Source organism: Piliocolobus tephrosceles, chromosome X, assembly GCF_002776525.5.
Source record: "Piliocolobus tephrosceles isolate RC106 chromosome X, ASM277652v3, whole genome shotgun sequence".
Taxonomy (NCBI): Eukaryota; Metazoa; Chordata; class Mammalia; order Primates; family Cercopithecidae; genus Piliocolobus; species Piliocolobus tephrosceles.
This window is the reverse complement of record NC_045455.1, coordinates 50599900-50618465: the sequence shown is the minus strand read 5'-3', so window position 1 is coordinate 50618465 and position 18566 is coordinate 50599900. Positions and strand designations below refer to the sequence as shown.

The 18566-nt window shown below is 36.4% G+C and overlaps 1 pseudogene across 1 annotated transcript; it reads left to right on the top strand.

The window, feature by feature from the left end:
• Positions 1 to 2194: 2194 nt before the first annotated feature.
• LOC111522456 lies at positions 2195 to 5776 on the top strand (annotated as a pseudogene). Its single transcript, XR_002725251.3, has one exon. The product of XR_002725251.3 is annotated as a cold shock domain-containing protein E1 pseudogene (transcript).
• The last annotated feature ends 12790 nt before the right edge of the window (positions 5777 to 18566 follow it).

Here is an 18566-nt window from a genome sequence, read left to right as displayed (position 1 = left end):
CTTCAGAAATAATATGTTGAAGTCCTAACTTCCAGTCCCTCATTTGAAGATAGGGTCTTCACAGATATAATCAAATTAAAATGAGGTCATTATGGTGGACCCTAATCCAATTTGACTAGCTTTCTTATAAAAAGAAGAGTTTTTAAACCAGTGACAGACCTTCAGAGAGGGAATATGTTGTGTAGAGACATAAAGAGAAAAAGCCATCTGAAAGTCAAAGAGAAAAACCCAGAACAAATCCTTTTCTGACAGCTCTCAGAAGAAACTGAGTATGCCAACACTTTGCTTTCAGTCTTCAAGACTCCACCACTGTGAAAAATACATTTCTGCTGTTTAAGCCATCTAGTTTGTGCTACTTTGTTAGGGGAGCCCCAGCAAACTAACACTAACAACTAGGTACTGTGGACAAGAATTATGGTATGCTAGTTTAGTGTACCACCATCAAAAAACTTGAGTGTTAGAGAGCCATGTTTATTTTACAATTATTTGCTAGGTTTAGCTGCAAGTGACAAATCCCCTAACGTATTTATGATTCTGTTTAAGCTGTCCTTTTTTTCATCTTAAAGACGTGAAATAGAGAAAACAATTAAAACACAGTGGCTGGAAACTCCAGAGGCTTTTCCTGTTTTATTTGTTTGCCCATTTTTGACTCAAAGAGCATCACTCAAACCAAACAATAATATCTACAGTCCAACCATTAGGGAAAAGAATGAAGAGGATAAGTACATCATTCTCTTAAGGAAATATCAGGCAACTGCATGTATTTCTCCTTCACTTCATTTACCATAACTTATTTCATGGATATAAAAAAAGAAGATTCCCTCAATCTTATTATTCCTACATATGTGGGCTCCATCTCCAAGATCCATGACAGCTACACTAACAAGTCAAAATATCCATATTCCAACCTGAGGAAAAGGGAAAAAGCATGGCGCAGGAGCAAGCCTTCCCTTTAGGGTTAAATTCAGAAGATTGCTTATACTAACTTCTATTATATCGCATTCTCAGAACTTAATCCCATCACCATGCACAACTGAAAGAGAATAATGATGAGTAATCTTTTCCCAGGTGTAATGTAATCAAGTATAATTTGATTGTTTTATTTTAATGAATGAAGGAGAGAATGGATAGTTATTTGAACTAGCATCTCTCCCATAGGCTACTTGTGCAGTGAGTCCTTTTCTATCCACACAATACTCCCATGAATCCCATGTCCAAAGACCAACTAATTCTGATTAATGTATTTTTCTCAAAATTCAAGAGTTTTGAGTGATCCGCACACCTTTTTGTAACATGAAGTAAAAACTTCAAAATCTACAAACTGATGACCTACAAAATCAAAAACGTGTTTTCTGCATGATGTATAAAATTTGAAAAATAGGCACATAGCTACCATAAGGATTCTCATTACAAAAAAAAAAAAAAAAAAAAAAAAAAAAGTGGAAAAAAAGAAAATAAACCAACCGTATGTAAAGCACTTATCACATAGTCCTGCATAGAAAGAGTTCACAACAGTGATCTCTTTGGGTAGAGTTCCTTGGTTAACCTTTCTGTAGCCTCTGGATGTACTCTCTAGAAATGATTCCACTACCCATTGTTCTTCATGGTTCTGGCTTACCCTGCTAGTTTTTTCTTATTTAGTATACACAGCAGATATATTTGAGGCATTTAATGAAGGTCAGAGCTTTCTTGGGAGCTATGCAGTGTCTGTCACCCACGTTCTGCTAGTGCACATTTAAAGCCTGTGATTCACTTTAGGGAGGAATCACAGCAAGCTTTTGTAGCCAAGGTTTTGTTTTACTTGATAATATAATTATTCCTAAAACTTAATGGTTTCTAGCTTATTTGCTTTCAGTCAGTCTCATGTGATTTAAAAAAATAAATAAATAAATAACCTGACATCTTTTCTAGAAGGTTTTTTTGTTTGTTTGTTTTTCTTTCTTTGCCTTGAAGACTTAAAAGAAACTCTGATTTCTTCTTAAATTCTGACGTCTACATTATGCCTCCTCTCAAGCTCCTCTTCATTTAACAGAAGTTATTACACTGATCTCTTGTTGTTTTTGTTTGTTTGCTTTGTGTTTGTGTGTGTTTTAAAGCCTTAGGAAGAAAGGCAACATCATTAATCTCACCATTGCCTACAAGTATTTGGTGTTTTTTCTTTGTCTGGACAAAAATGCTAAAGGGAGCCTACATACCGGGCCGTGCTGCTTATGGCGGCGCTGGAGAGGGGGCGCTGAGCTGTTGGGTATGAAGTGTAACAGAACAGACTTTACCACCTGAAACTGCTGCTTCAAGTTCAAATCAGGCAAGGAACAAACCTCATAACAACTAACAAGACCAAAGAAGAGTACACTTAAGTTGAAGACACAACCCTTGATCTGAAACAAGAAGTTTGTGCCTACTCAACAGCTTTGAAAGAGCACTTCCCAACGCTGCTAGTAGTCTTTGTTTTCTTCAGTGCTGTACTGTGAGATTGCCCGGTACAGCAGCAGTTGTATTCTTTATTAGCTTGGTAGATCATTTTCTCTCGCTCTTTTTTTTAATACTAGCAACTTTCATCCTTTGAAACGTGTGCTGAAAAGAAGAATCAGCAAATACTACTGAAAGTGCAATATTCGATTATCACTGCGAGATGAGCTTTGATCCAAACCTTCTCCACAACAATGGACGTAATGGGTACCCTAATGGTACTTCAGCAGCACTGCGTGAAACTGGGGTTATTGAAAAACTGTTAACCTCTTACGGGTTTATTCAGTGTTCAGAACGTCAAGCTAGACTTTTATTCCACTGTTCACATTATAATGGCAACCTGCAAGACTTAAAAGTAGGAGATGATGTTGAATTTGAAGTATCATCGGACCGGCGGACTGGGAAACCCGTTGCTGTTAAACTGGTGAAGATAAAACAAGAAATCCTCCCTGAAGAACGAATGAATGGACAAGAAGTGTTTTATCTGACTTACACCCCTGACGATGTCGAAGGGAATGTTCAGCTGGAAACTGGAGATAAAATAAACTTTGTAATTGATAACAATAAACATACTGGTGCTGTAAGTGCTCGCAACATTATGCTGTTGAAAAAGAAACAAGCCCACTGTCAGGGAGTAGTTTGTGCCACGAAGGAGGCATTTGGCTTTATTGAAAGAGGTGATGTTGTAAAAGAGATATTCTTTCACTATAGTGAATTTAAGGGTGACTTAGAAACCTTACAGCCTGGTAATGATGTGGAATTCACAATCAAGGACAGAAATGGTAAAGAAGTTGCAACAGATGTCAGACTATTGCCTCAAGGAACAGTCATTTTTGAAGATATCAGCATTGAACATTTTGAAGGAACTGTAACCAAAGTTATCCCAAAAGTACCCAGTAAAAACCAGAATGACCCATTGCCAGGACGCATCAAAGTTGACTTCCTGATCCCTAAAGAACTTCCCTTTGGAGACAAAGATACGAAATCCAAGGTGACCCTGCTGGAAGGTGGCCATGTTAGGTTTAATATTTCAACAGACCGATGTGACAAATTAGAACGAGCAACCAATATAGAGGTTCTGTCAAATACATTTCAGTTCACTAATGAAGCCCGAGAAATGGGTGTGATTGCTGCCATGAGAGATGGTTTTGGTTTCATCAAGTGTGTGGATCGTGATGTTCGTATGTTCTTCCACTTCAGTGAAATTCTGGATGGGAACCAGCTCCATATTGCAGATGAAGTAGAGTTTTCTGTGGTTCCTGATATGCTCTCTGCTCAAAGAAATCATACTATTAGGATTAAAAAACTTCCCAAGGGCACGGTTTCATTTCATTCCCATTCACATCACTGTTTTCTGGGCACGGTAGAAAAAGAAGCCGCTTTTTCCAATCCTAAAACCACTAGCCCAAATAAAGGCAAAGAGAAGGAGGCTGAGGATGGCCTTATTGCTTATGATGACTGTGGGATGAAACTGACTATTGCCTTTCAAGCCAAGGATGTGGAACGATCTACTTCTCCTCAAATAGGAGATAAGGTTGAATTTAGTATTAGTGACAAACAGAGGCCTGGACAGCAGGTTGCAACTTGTGTGCGACTTTTAGGTCGTAATTCTAACTCAAAGAGGCTCTTGGGTTATGTGGCAACTCTGAAGGATAATTTTGGATTTATTGCAACAGCCAATCATGATAAGGAAATCTTTTTCCATTACAGTGAGTTCTCTGGTGATGTTGATAGCCTGGAACTGGGGGACATGGTCGAGTATAGCTTGTCCAAAGGCAAAGGCAACAAAGTCAGTGCAGAAAAAGTGAACAAAACACACTCAGTGAATGGCATTACTGAGGAAGCTGATCCCACCATTTACTCTGGCAAAGTAATTCGCCCCCTGAGGAGTGTTGATCCAACACAGACTGAGTACCAAGGAATGATTGAGATTGTGGAGGAGGGAGATATGAAAGGTGAGGTCTATCCATTTGGCATCGTTGGGATGGCCAACAAAGGGGATTGCCTGCAGAAAGGGGAGAGCGTCAAGTTCCAATTGTGTATCCTGGGCCAGAATGCACAAACTATGGCTTACAACATCACACCCCTGCATAGGGCCACAGTGGAATGTGTGAAAGATCAGTTTGGCTTCATTAACTATGAAGTAGGAGATAGCAAGAAGCTCTTTTTCCATGTGAAAGAAGTTCAGGATGGCATTGAGCTACAGGCAGGAGATGAGGTGGAGTTCTCAGTGATTCTTAATCAGCGCACTGGCAAGTGCAGCGCCTGTAATGTTTGGCGAGTCTGTGAGGGCCCCCAAGGCTGTTGCAGCTCCTTGACCTGATCGGTTGGTCAATCGCTTGAAGAACATCACTCTGGATGATGCTAGTGCTCCTCGCCTAATGGTTCTTCGTCAGCCAAGGGGACCAGATAACTCAATGGGGTTTGGTGCAGAAAGAAAGATCCGTCAAGCTGGTGTCATTGACTAACCACATCCACAAAGCACATCATTAATCCATTATGATCAAGTTGGGGGGAATCTGGTGAAGGGTTCTGAATATCTCCGTCTTCCTCCCTCCCGAAATCTGAAATACTTATTCTATTGAGCTATTACACCAGTTTTAACACCTTCCTCGTGTTATGTTTAAAAAAAATAAATAAATTTAAGAAAACCATTTTAAAATAATGCACAGTTGCAGCCTGGAAAACTTAAGGTGGTGCCTTATAGTATCAATTTTAGGAGCTTTATTTGGTGCATTTAACGCAACTGGTAATTGCAAAATCCACTTCGCCTGTGTTAAGTGAAAAATATAGACTGTTATCTTGTTGGCCCTATGAAATTCTGCACTTTTCATTATATACTCTACCTTCATTAATTACTTCTGGCAAGATGTTCTGCCTTAGCACTCAGTTGCGTTCTTTTTCTTTTTCTTCCTGTTCATTATGCTTTAATTCAGAGGACCATATGAGGGTAGAATATATTATCTTTTAAAAATTACAAAGATTTGTATAGGCAAACCATTTCTTAAAGTTGATGGCCAAATTTTAAAATGTTATTTTTCATATCATTTATAATCTTGTCACAATCCACTTAAAGAAGTTTGGTTATATTTCAGTGAAAATTATCTTACAGAGTAGGTTTTTTTTCATGGGTTGGGGGTAACTTTACTACAATTAGTAAGTATGGTGCAGAATTTCATGCAAATGAGGAGTGCCAGCAGTGTGATAATTTAAACATATTTAAACAAAAACAAAAAAAATGAATGCACAAACTTCCTGCTGCTTAGATCACTGCAGCTTCTGGGACCCGGTTTCTTTTACTGTTTTACTTAAAAACAAAACAAAAAAAAATAAAAATAAAAAAGTTGTGCCTGAAATGTATCTTGTTTTTTAAATAAGTAGCCACCTGGTTACTGTGTCCTGTAAAATACAGACACTTGACCCGTGGTGTAGCTTCTGTTCAAATTTATATCACGGGAATGGATGGGTCTGATTTCTTGGCCCTCTTCTTGAATTGGCCATATACAGGGTCCCTGGCCAGTGGACTGAAGGCTTTGTCTAAGATGACAAGGGTCAGCTCAGGGGATGTTGGGGAGGGCAGTTTTATCTTCCCCCTTGTCATTTGAGGTTTTGATCTCTGGGTAAAGAGGCCATTTATCTTTGTAAACACAAAACATTTTCGCTTTCTCCAGTTTTCTGTTAATGGCGAAAGAATGGAAGCAAATAAAGTTTTACTGATTTTTAAGACACTAAAAAAAAAATGCTAAAAGGAAATTTTTCATAAAAGCTTTAAGCTATGGTCTCAATCTCCTACTAAGGTTGTTGCTTTCTAATTTCAAAATATACTACAAAGCTACAGTAATTATAACAGTATGGTGTTGGCTTAGAAAAAGACACCTAGACCAATGGAACAGAATAAAGAGCCAAGATATAAATCAATGCATATGTGGTCAACTAATCTTTGATGGGGCACCAAGAAGACACAATAGAAAAGCCATAGTCTCTTTAACAAATGATGCTAGAGAAACTAGATATCCACACAAAAAAGGATGAAATTGGGTCCAATCTCTTACACAATACACAAAACTTGACTCAAAATGGATTAGAGATTTGCACATAAGTCCTGAAACTAAAACTCCTAGGTAAAAAAACTCTTTGACATTGGTTCTAACAACGATTTTTTTTTTTTCTTTTGCATATCACAAGCACAAGCAACTAAAGTGAAAATAGACAAGTGATACTAAATCAAACTAAAAAGCTTCTGTCCAGCATAGGAAACAATAAAAATGGTGAAAAGGCAACCTAAAGAATGGGAGAAAATATTTGCAAACCATATTATCTGAAAAGGGATCAATACCCAAAATATGTAAAGAGCACTTGGAATTCAATAGTAACAAATAAATAAATAACCTCATTTAAAAATGAGCAAAGGCTCAATAAATAATAAATGATTATTTGAGCCACAAGACATACATCTTTTAAAGGGTGTTCACTTGAAGGATCATAAACCAAAATACATTTAATATCATAATAAAATAAGTAGTTTTTGAGTAGTTCCTATATATTATGTCCTGTATTAGGCATGGAAAATACAGTGTTAGTATAAAACAACAGCAGCAGGCTGGGCACGGTGGCTCATGCCTATAATCTCAGCACTTTGAGAGGCTGAGGCGGGCAGATTGCTTGAGTCCACGAGTTTGAGATGAGCCTGGGCAACACAGGCTCTTCAAAAAATACAAAAATTAAGAAAGCAAGGTGGCATGTGCCTGTATTCCTAGCTACCTGGGAGGCAGAAGTTGGTAGATCACCTGAGTCCAGGAGGTCAAGGCTGCAGTGAGCCAAGATCTCCCCTCTGCACTCTAGCCTGGGTGGTGGAGGGAGGCCTTGTTTCCAAACAACAGCAACAACAACAACAACAGTAACATAAATAACTGACCTCATAATTCTTACATTCTAGTCATTGAAGAGTTACATTTACAATAAACAAAATGCAATTTATATAGAATTTAAAAAGTTGTAAGTGCAACCTAAGTAGCATAGAGCTGGTTTAAATCTCAAGATTTTGAAAGTTGCAATTTTAAATAATATGAATTTTGCTTTGTGTACTACAAAAATGAGCTTTTAATAAAAGATATAGTAAACAAGAAGGAAGGAGTCACTTGAATATCTGAAAGAGGAGATTTGAATATCTGAAAGAGTAGGAATCACCAGTAAAAAGGCTCTGAAGCAAGAATAATTTGTATATTAAAAGAAAATCCAGGCTACCACTGTGGTTGCAATGGACTGACAGAGGGAGAAAAGTGAAAGATTATAAGGTAAGAAAGACAACAGTGTCAGATAACCTAGATCCTTATGAGTTCCTGTGAACTTTTTGGATTTTATACTAAGTAAAGCAGAGAGACACTGAAGGCCTTGAATAGAGGAATGATGTGATGAGGATGAGAGTGTTGTCTTTTCACCTAAGCCTTTAATTTTTCAAATGAACACACACACATACACACACACAGACATATTGTCAGAGATCTTGCTGTCTGCCTGTTAGAGAAGACTTTGAGGGAGAATATGCTAGAGATGATGGTGGATCGAATCAGAGTCAGACAACCACAACTAGGGTAGAAAAAAATGGTAAAAATCCATAGTATTTTGAAAGCAGAATCAACAGGATGTCCTGAAGATTTAGATGTGATACGTGAGAAAAAAAGTATTTGAGAATGAATATAAGAACTTATAAGTCCTAATAAGAACTTAGCGTGGGGGCCCTGGGAAAGGAGGGAATTTGAGAGGAAATCAGGAGTTTATTTTGTGACATGTCAAGATCAAAATGTCGATTGTCCAAGTAGGATATGAGTCTAGAATTCATGGAAGATGAATGAACTGGAGACATAAATTTTCTGAATCATCAGCACACAGAAATTATTCAAGTCTGTAGGACCAAATGGAATGGAAACCATCTGGTAAGGACAGATGATATGAGACCAAGGAAATAAATGTTTGATAATGAAGAGAAAGAGATCTAAGGACATAAATTTGTGGTATTATGATATAAAATAATTTTGTTAGAAGAAGATAAACTAGCAAAGACTATACGGAAAGGGTAACCAATTGAGCCAGGACAACTAGTTATGTCTGATATCCTGAAAACAAAACATTTAAAATATTTCATGGAGAAGAACAATCAATTGTATAACCTAGTGCCTGCCATTTAAGTAATATGAAGATTAAACATTAATCACTGGATTTAGCCACTATAGGAACTATTGTTGCCCTTGCCAGGAGCTGTTTTAGTGGAGTTATGGGGGCAAATCTTAATTGAATGACGTCTGAAAGAAGATAGAAAGAGACAAATTGAAAAGAGAGAGTAGAAAAAAACAACTTAATGGTACAGTTACGTGGCCTTTAAGATGAAAGAAATAATAGCATTTTTGAAAATAGGTGTGGACTCTGGTGGAGAGAGAAAAACTAATGATACAGGTGACAAAGGGAGAATTTCTGAAGCAGTATAACCATGAGAAGGTATGGCATCTACTACATGAGTGGGAGTTGATCTTCAATTAAGAATTGACAAACATAACAAAGTGATGGTAGAATATATGCAGTAAGTACTGGAGGAGATAAGTAATTGGGAATTAACTTAAAGTATGTAGAAGTTCTCTTATGATTGCTTCAATTTCCCCAATGCAGGAGAAAGCAAAGTATATAGATGTATTAGTTTGTTCTCATGCTGCTATGAAGAGATACCTGAGACCGGGTAATTTATAAAGAAAAGAGGTTTAATTGACACACAGTTTTGCATACTGTGGGAGTCCTCAGGAAGCTTACAATCAAGGCAGAAGGCACCTCTTAACAGGGTGGCAAGAGAGAGAATGAGAGCCAGCAGGGGAAATGCCACATGCTTATAAAACCATCAGATCTTGTGAGAAGTCACTCACTATTCCGAGAACAGCATGAGGGAAACTGCCCCCCTAATTCAATTACCTCCCACTGGGTCCCTCTCACAATACATGGGGATTACGGGAAGTAAAATTCAAGATGAGATTTGAGTGGGGACACAGCCAAACTATATCAATAGATTAGAAGGAAGAAGATAGAAAACACATTGTTTTGGAGGTTTGTCAAGAGTGGGATTTACCCAGAATTGTGCTTTTGAGTTTAAGAAGACAGAGGGGTGCAAACATATTGAGGATGTTTGCAAGAGTACAATGATTGACCATAACATTTATTCTGGGTAGAAATGGAAGATAATATATTACAGGGATGAATAAGCGTACAAGTCAATAGGATTAACATCTACTGTGGGTTGGTAGAAGTGAGCAATTGGGCACTAGAAGGAGGTAGTAGACGGAGGGTTGAGCATGGTATTCAGTTATGAATGGTGTGCAATTATCAGTAATAAACATGAGTCAAAGCTTGGAGGTTTTAAGATAAAAGGAGGAAGTGTCCTTAGAGTTACAATGGATGGGAATCAGTAGGCTATCAACACTACCTATGTGGCCAGTGGTAGAGAAAACCAGTGCCTCCTCAGAAAACTGAAGGCAAATAATTAGAGATCTCAGGGAAGAGCCAGGTATTTTTTTACTAAACATTTGACAAAAATGTTCAGAGGAAATTTCAGGGAAATGAAAGACTTTTTATGATGGACCACGATTTCAGACAGAGACAGCAAAACAGAAAAATAAAGGGGGCATACCATTTTATCTCATGATTAGCTTGTGAGATATTAGAGATCACTATGAGTCTGGGGATCTGAACTGGACATAATGTGACTAATAATGGAATATTGGAGATTGTGTATATCTAAAGTTTATAGATGGCAGCAGCAACCTGAGAAGTAGCCACCTTACTGTGAGCCAACAGGCTCCCTCTTGCTGCATTTCTATGAGGAGATGGAAAGACTGTGTAGGTATGGACTTAGTCCCAGAACATGGACTTCATTTTTCAATCCTTCTAGGGTTTGTGATTTGGAGACTGTCTCATTGAGGATGTGGAACTATCTCTTGAACCCTGTTTATGAGGTCAAGAATGTCATGGCAGACAACATAACTGTATTATGAATAAAGAAATCCCTCTTTATTCATAAAATAATCAAGTTTTCATTGAAAACTCAAAATGTCCTTCTTAAAAATTTCAGTAATTCCAACTGTCAGCAAGTATTCATGAGCCATAGGACATTTGCAACTTTGAGCTGCAAACAGGTTTTTTAGCAGAACGTGAAATTAGAGACTCCAATAAGCCCTATTTATGTAGTAGTTATATTTTGTAGACACACCAAATTTTAGTAGTCATAACTGACTACGAAAAATATACCCTTTCCATAAAACAAGCAAACTAAAAAAAATAGAAAGTATACGATTTTTACTAAGCTCTTATAAAAGAGAGGGAATAACTAACTATATTTCATTTTTAATGATCTTGATATTTACCCATATGAATTGCATCTAAATGAAGCCACCAAACTGATAAATTATGTGTTTTATACTCAGTTATGAATTTTCTGTTAGATTTTATTGTCATTTACTATCTTTTTTGTTTGTTTGTTTGTTTGTTTGTTTTTGAGACAGTGTCTCGCTCTATCGCCCAGGCTGGAGTTCAGTGGCCCGATCTCAGCTCACTGCAAGCTCCGCCTCCCGGGTTTACGCCATTCTCCTGCCTCAGACTCCTGAGTAGCTGGGACTACAGGCGCCCGCCACCTCGCCCGGCTAGTTTTTTGTATATTTTTTAGTAGAGACGGGGTTTTACCGTGTTACCCAGGATGGTCTCGATCTCCTGACCTCGTGATCTGCCCGTCTCGGCCTCCCAAAGTGCTGGGATTACAGGCTTGAGCCACCGCTTCCGGCCTACTATGCTTTTTTATCAAATTGCAAGTAATCTGATTGACATTATGTCAATTTCATATTGCCAGTAGGGTTTATAAATGAATAAACATGTAAATGTAGATTAATTGGCTTTCATTTACTTATTAGCAAATTTTTCCGTATTGTCCCCTTTGGGTGGAGTAGGTACTGAGTAATAGAAGATAGTTTTTTTCTAACCTAGTTTTTCACCAGAAAATAAACAAACAAAAGATAATTTGGCACATTGAAAAAATGGCAATAAACATTTTTTAAGGGTTCTGAGATAGTTAATATATTCATGAAACCTAGATTTTTATCAATGAGTCATTTTTAGAGGAGGAGCACTGTTAGTTGTCTGAAAATTAAAACCTTTTATTCATAATACTACTATTTTTTGAGGTCCTTAACTTTTTGTATTTTTATCCTCCAAAGATGGCAAATGAATGGGTGTGTTAAAAGGAAACTTGTATACTCTGTTCCTTTACAATTACTCCAACTAACTCTGCCTTATGAAACTTTGAAACTCCACATTCAACAAACTCTAAAAAAACACAAAGATATTAGACCTGGTTTCCATAAATGCCACCAATTACCTTTAAAGAGTTATTTTGGCTCCAACTAATAATGTTGTTTTTATCGAAAATGGGATGAAGATTTAAAAAGCAAGCAACAAAGAAGAAAAAGATCAGTTTGAGAAATTAATAAGCATCTCAAGGTAATTATAAAAGTCTGTGATGCTTTATTTTGTGTGCTAACCCAATTGGACCACGATGCCCAGATATTTGATCAAGCATTATTCTGGAGGCTTCTGTGAGGGTGTTTTTAACATTTAAATCAGTGGATTGTGAACAATTATCTTCCATAATTTGGTTGGTTTTCAACCAACCAGTTGAAGGCCTAAATAGAACAAAAGAGTAACCTGCATTAGATGGAAGGAATTCTACCAGCAGATGGCCTTCGATCCTGAGCTACAACAGTGGCTTCTTCCTGCATGTCTAGCCTCCCAGCCTGTGTTACCGACTTTGCTCTTGCCAGCCTCCATAATCTCATGAGCCAATTTGTTAAAATAAATCTTTCTCTCTTTCTCTACATATATACAAGTCCCACTGATTCTGTTTCTCTGGAGAACCTGGACTAATACAAAGTTCATCAAAGATTATAACCCATAATTATCTAATCCCAAAGCCCCTACTCTTTCTATTATGTAACTTTTTTGTTTTGTAAAATATAAACCTTAAGACAAGATTCAGACATTGTATTAGTTCATTTCACATTGCTATAAAGAAATACCCGAAACTCCGTAATTTATAAAGGAAAGAGGTTTAATTGACTCACAGTTCTGCATGGCTGGGGAGGCCTCAGGAAGCTTACAATCATGGCAGAAGGAGAAGGAGAAGCAAGTATTTTCTTCACAAGGAGGCAAGAAAGAGAGAGAGAGAGACGGCCACTTATAAAACCATCAGGCCTCATGACAACTGACTCACTGTCACAAGAACAGTATGGAGGAAACCGCCCCCATGATCCAATCACTTCCCACAAGGTCCCTCCCTTGACATGTGGGGATTACAATTCAAGATGAGATTTGGGTGGGGACACAGAACCAAACCACATCAGACCTCAAAGTCAATTTTTAGCGTGAAGCATGTATCATAGCTGGGAGTTTAGCCAGTTGAGCGGAGAGACCAGGCTGAGGGACTGAAGTTCTAAATTAATGTTTTAAAAGGGATAAGAGCACTGTACAGTAGTTAAGAGCACATAATTGAGAACAAGATGCCCAGGGTTTCAATACTAGTTCTACTGCCTGCCTGGGAGAACTTGTGTTAAATTATTTAACCTCCTATACTTGACAATGGTAATATTCCTTCCAAATTTCCTTGGATCTAGATGCTTTTCACTGTTTTTGTTCATTTTATCCCCAGCTATGTATTACTTATTTCAAACTGCTGCACTAAGGATGCCATTCAAAAGATTCCCATTTGTGAGTGTGGAGCTTTTTTTTTTTGCCACATGTGGAGAGCAGGATGTGCCTGGACACTCACAATGGTCTGAGGTATTGTTAATCAATGAGTAATTGCGGCAGGAGGGTGAACGTTTAGCTCATTTTTCTCCAGCACAAAATATAACGTATAATCCATACTTCATGGCTTCTCTGTGGGATAAGGCCTGAAATTAGCTAGAAATTAGCTAGAAATTATACCCTTTCTTGGTTTCTTTACCTTTCCCAACTTATTTTCTCCACCCTCTACTTGTTTCTCCTAAATCTTTTTGCAACAATCCTCATCTCATAATCTCCTTCTGGAGAAATTGACTAAAGACATCCAGTTTTCCAATCTCTAAAATTGGAATATTTCAAAGTATATTGTCAATGTTTAATGGCATATATAACTATAACTGCATGTATTATGTGATAAATACATATAAGTATATTAATTATAAAATAGTAAAACAATATGTGTTTCATTTAATAAAACAATAAATTGTTGAATGTCTAGTTTATAGTATGCAAATCTTGAACATCAAAAAATAAGAAATCAGTTATCTTGTCTTTATTTTTATGCTTATGCAGTCTATCTGGAGAGAGGTACTTAAGCCAATACTAAAATTCCAATATGGCTGTATGAGATCATAGAGTGCTAATGATTTTTACACACAAAAAAAATAATAAGTCAGCACATGGTGGTTCACTCCTGTAATCCCTGTGCTTTGGGAGGCCTAGGCTTGAACATTGCTTGACACCAGGAGTTCAAGACCTTCCTGGGCAACAGAGCAAGACTTAATCTCTACCAAAAAAAACAATAGCAAGGCTAATAGTGTGCACCTGTATTCCTAGGTAACTAGGAGGCTGAGTGGAAGAATCACTGGAGCCCAGGAGTTCAAAACTGTGGTGAGCTGTGGTCACACCACTGCACTCCAATCTGGGTATCACAGCAAGACCCTGTCTCTAAAAAACAAATAAAATGAAATAAAAAGGGACACTTTGAGTACCTGAGTCAGCCCAAGTAGTCAGGGAAGAGATATGTTAGAATGCCTAAGTAGTAATTACACAATTTGAAAAGTGAAGAGCGGAGTGGGGAGGGTGAAAAAGGAAACAGCAACAAAACAATACATATAACCGTTATGGAAGAATTTTGCTATTTTTTAATTGTTATTGTTACTATTATTTGAGTTGGGTACAGGTGTGTGTGTATCTATGAGTGTATGTTCAAATGTGTGTTGTCATGTATGTGTTTCTCCATTTTAGGAAGTGTGCGTGTGTGTGCATGCGTGTGTGAGTGTGTGTGTGTGTGTGTGCGCGTGTGTGTGTGTTTCTGTATTGTGCGTTTGGGGAAGTAGGTTTGGCATTGAGGCTGAAGGGACAGGCAGAAACTATACTGACATTCTACGATATATTCAAGAGTTTATACTTCATCCTGAAGGCACTGTCAAGTCACTGAAGGATTTCAGTAGGGGAATGCAAAGTTAGAAAGACAAGTGTGGCAGCAGTGCTGAGAATGGAATTGAGGGCAGCGATGGTAAATAGGTTTTCAACTTACATGCCAACTCTGATCAATTGGTAGTGGCTGGCTGGAGCACTTTTTGAGAAGGATTTTGAGGTCTTGTCCTGGCTTAGTGAGAACAAGCACCATGATTGATTATCAATGTTTTCCATTTATTTCCCATGTTCTAATCTTTTCTTTATTGAATCTGCCTTCTATAATGCATATTTGTTATAGATATCAGATATCGATCAACTAATATCATCGTAAAAAATTACATATGGAATACTTTTCTTCTCTGAAGGCTTCTAACCTTGAAGATGCAATACAATTTTTATTGTGTATGAAAAAGTCTATGGGTTAACACAGATTTTAGCATGCAAACATATTAAAATCATTAATTGGTTTCAGTTTATTTGCAAGCACTCTTTGGATAAAGAGCTCTGGTAATCCAAACCTGTTGTAGCATTGGAATACAAAATGAAACCACACACACAAATAAGAAGAAAATTTTAAGACCACTTAAAGATTATGAGAGACTAATATTGTGTTTGTAAATACACTAATTTTTTAATTAATTTTTTAAAGTTTGGCAAAACTTTCTTCCTCTTCTACTTCAGATAGGCTAAATGTCCCCAATATTAATGTTTGTACTTATTGCTTTACTGATTTATATTTAATTGGCTACATGTTGTAAAAGATTATAGTATCAACCTTGAAAAATACTCTCTGGTAGTAGAAAGAGTACAGCATTTGGAGCCAGACAAACTTACTTTTTAATCTTGGATTTGTCACTTAATAACAGTCAGATCTCAGGCAAGTCTTTTGGTGTGCCTCCTCACTTTATTAATAAAGTTTTCATGAGGACAAAATTTCATTCTCCATTAGGCCAAGTGCATCTTGAGTCAAATTTCCTAAGGCCTACACAAGAAAAAAAATCACATGGTGACTATTAAATATCAGTGGAACAATAAATTGAGTTTTTATGGAAATACTTTGAACTACATTTATACCACATGGCTATTATTACATGAATTCTGAGTTGAAACACATCTTCAAATACTATTACACTACCCAAAATGCACACACGTGATCAGATGTGAGAATAAATACAGGAGATTGTTACACTTTTTAATGCCTAATAATTGGTGTTCCAAATGACACCTTCATTAATGGTACCATTTTAATTGCAAACTTTATTTGAGTCTATTAAATATAAAATTGTTAGAAATGGAACAAATCATTTTACACAAAATAATCATTTCTGTACTGCTTCAGATAACTCATACTTTGAAATTGAATGTGGTTGATTTGAGATATGTTCAGTGTTTTTCTACCCCATCAGGTGCTGCCTTAATAATATTCCAGGGCTGAAGCTACAAAACCTAAAAAGTGGAGCAAAACTTGTCAAGAAAATAGCTACTGGCGGGGTATGGTGGCTCACACCTGTAATCCTAGCCCTTTGGGAGGCAGGTGGATTGCCTGAGCTCAGGAGTTTGAGACCAGCCTGGTCAACACAGTGAAACCCCATCTCTACTAAAATACAAAAAATTAGCCTGACATGGCAGTGGGCACCCGTAGTCCCAGCTACTCGGGAGGCTGAGACAGGAGAATTGCTAGAACCCATGAGGCAGATTTTGCAATGAGCCGAGATCATGCCACTCCAGCCTGGGTGACAGAGCAAGACTCCGTCTCAAAAAAAAAAAAAAAAAAAAAAAAAAAAAAAAAAAAAAAAAAAAAAAAGTCTACTGCAGCAGTCAAACATTTGGAAAAATATTGTTCTAAAAACTAGCATTTTTGATCCAGCAATAAATGTATAGCAATTTTGATAGAAACAAGCAAGGTATGAAACTATTCTTCTAATGTTGACACATATATTTTAAAACATTAAACATTTCAAAAAGTGTTCCTTGTAATGTTTAAAGAATATCACATAAAATGGATCACCATTTAATATACCATTAGTGCATCATTGCTCTTTTAGATAATGAACAAAATACTAGAGAAATGAGCCATTTTATAAATCCTTGCTATATTTAGAATTAAAATCTGTCTGTTTTGTGTCTTTAGGAATTTTATTTCACACATTGTGATCTTTTTTTCATTTAATAGAAGCATGGGGAAAGTAAATGTACTATCCAGTCATGGTTGAGTTTCTTTATGTTTCACTTCAGTTTTCTGGGCATTCCTAGTAGCTTTTATTTCACAGTTGTTTCTTGTTTAAGTCTCACACAAGATGACAACAGCACGGGGCAAATCATTTTTGGCTTAATTTGAAATGCTGTTTTCAGGGTATTTTAACAGCAGCAATTCTCATATGAGCAAGTAAAGATCATAAATGTTATCTGTATCTCCCCAGATAAACTACAAATAGAAAAACAAACACATGGCAGAATTTGTAAAGTGATAAAGAAATTTTGTATGTCTAAGCCTTGCCAGTGTATTTTAAACATGGACAAAATGTCTATATATCAAATTTGACATACTCTTAAAATAAATCAGGTAAAAACATGAAAAATTAAAATGCTCATGTATAAACTCTACAACTGAAATCTAATGTAAATCTATACTATCTATGTGAAAAATACGGTAGGTGTCAAAAAAATTAACCATTATAAAGTCAATGACTGTGGGATGCGTGTGTGCACTGGAGATGTTCTTAAAAAGAAACCATCAAGGCCCTTTGGTTAACTTACTGAAAAGGTTCTGAAATGTTTTCAACAAAGGTGGATTGGTGTCAACTTATGAGAGTAGAAATTGTGAATTGCAGATTTTGTGTTTCTTTCTGCAAGCAAATGACCTCCCATCTGTTGGTTAAAGTAAAAAAAAAAAAAAAAGAAAGAAAGAAAGAAGGAACCTATGAGATGGCCAAGTCACCTTACTTAAGCACAAACTGTTACTAAAATTATTTTCATCCATTGTTGTTTTATATATTAGACCAAATTTATATTGGGTAGAAATGATTTTTTCAAATGTTATTTGAGAGAATAATAAACATCTCATTTATTATGTTTTTAAATGCATATCCTCATTGACTTCATTCACTTCATTAGTGACAAAACTTTTGGAACTTCTTCATTCCTATTGTAATATTTGAGACATGTCTGTATTTATTGACGTCTGATTTACAGTGAGTATTTCAATATCACAGTGAAAAATATTTTTGTCTTCTTACAATCTGCAATTAACATTGTTAATAAACTCTGCATTCAGAATTATAAGAAGACTGTATATGGGCTTTTCTTTGTCATCTCTAGATAAATTCTAACCATCAAATTATATACTGAGACACTTTCCTCCCTGGATCTATATTCTGTTACTATATAACTCAAGCCTAAGTTTACATCTGCTTTTAGTAATGCCTTTGATTACATTGATTATTCATATTTGTTTTTAAATAAAATCCCAGCTTCTTTTTAACACTAAGTAATCAGGCCATGTTTTGTTTTTGTTTTCGTTTTTGTTTTTTCTCCTGGATGTATGTAACTGATATTTTTGAAATTCGTTGTAAAAGTTTTAGTAAGTAAAATTAAAATTTTGGTGAGAGAAGTGATAGCCCAAGGTAAGTACGTGTACTTAATATTCATTTATTTATGAGTATGAGAGACACTATTTTATACTTTATGGATCTTAATTTAAATTATTCTGCTGAGACTGAGGTGAATGAATTTGAAAAAGACACAATACTTTCAGACATATTCTATGAGGGTCATAGCTGAATAAAAAGTAATGGGAAAAATGTCACCTGAAGTGTGTCAGTTTTTATTGTTATTACTGATTTTTTCATTGTTTTTCATTTGTACATTCATGA